Source organism: Chaetura pelagica, unplaced genomic scaffold, assembly GCF_000747805.2.
Source record: "Chaetura pelagica isolate M959 unplaced genomic scaffold, ChaPel_1.0 scaffold1423, whole genome shotgun sequence".
Lineage (NCBI taxonomy): Eukaryota > Metazoa > Chordata > Aves > Apodiformes > Apodidae > Chaetura > Chaetura pelagica.
In genome coordinates this window covers 6,585-6,884 of record NW_009952835.1, presented here as the reverse complement: position 1 = coordinate 6,884, position 300 = coordinate 6,585, and the positions used below count along the sequence as shown (strand labels likewise).

At 59.0% G+C, this 300-nt stretch overlaps 1 protein-coding gene across 1 annotated transcript in view; it reads left to right on the top strand.

Moving 5' to 3' along the window:
* LOC104386551 (beta-arrestin-1) overlaps positions 1–300 on the top strand; it is a gene marked incomplete at both ends in the record, with an annotated part of 17,983 nt that overhangs the window by 12,616 nt on the left and 5,067 nt on the right. The window lies entirely within an intron of this gene.

The window sequence follows — 300 nt, the reverse complement described above, 5'->3', positions numbered from 1 at the left end:
GGTGAGATGTGGTTGGGGGGGAGATGTGGTTGGGGGGGAGATGTTGCCACCTTGGAGGAAGATGGAGGGGTTTGTTTTGGGTTTGTTTGGGGTTTCTTTTTGGTGGATCTTGCAAGCTCAGGCAGCCAAACCAGCCACTGGTGGGGAAACTGAGGCACAAGGGGTCCTTGAGCGTGGCCAGGCTGGTGGCTCCATCCTGGGGTGCTCCTCCAAAGAGCAGCAGATCCTGGGCAGCTCCTGCTCTGGCAGGGGGGTTGGACTCGATGATTTCTCCAGAGGGCCCTGCCAACCCCAACCAGT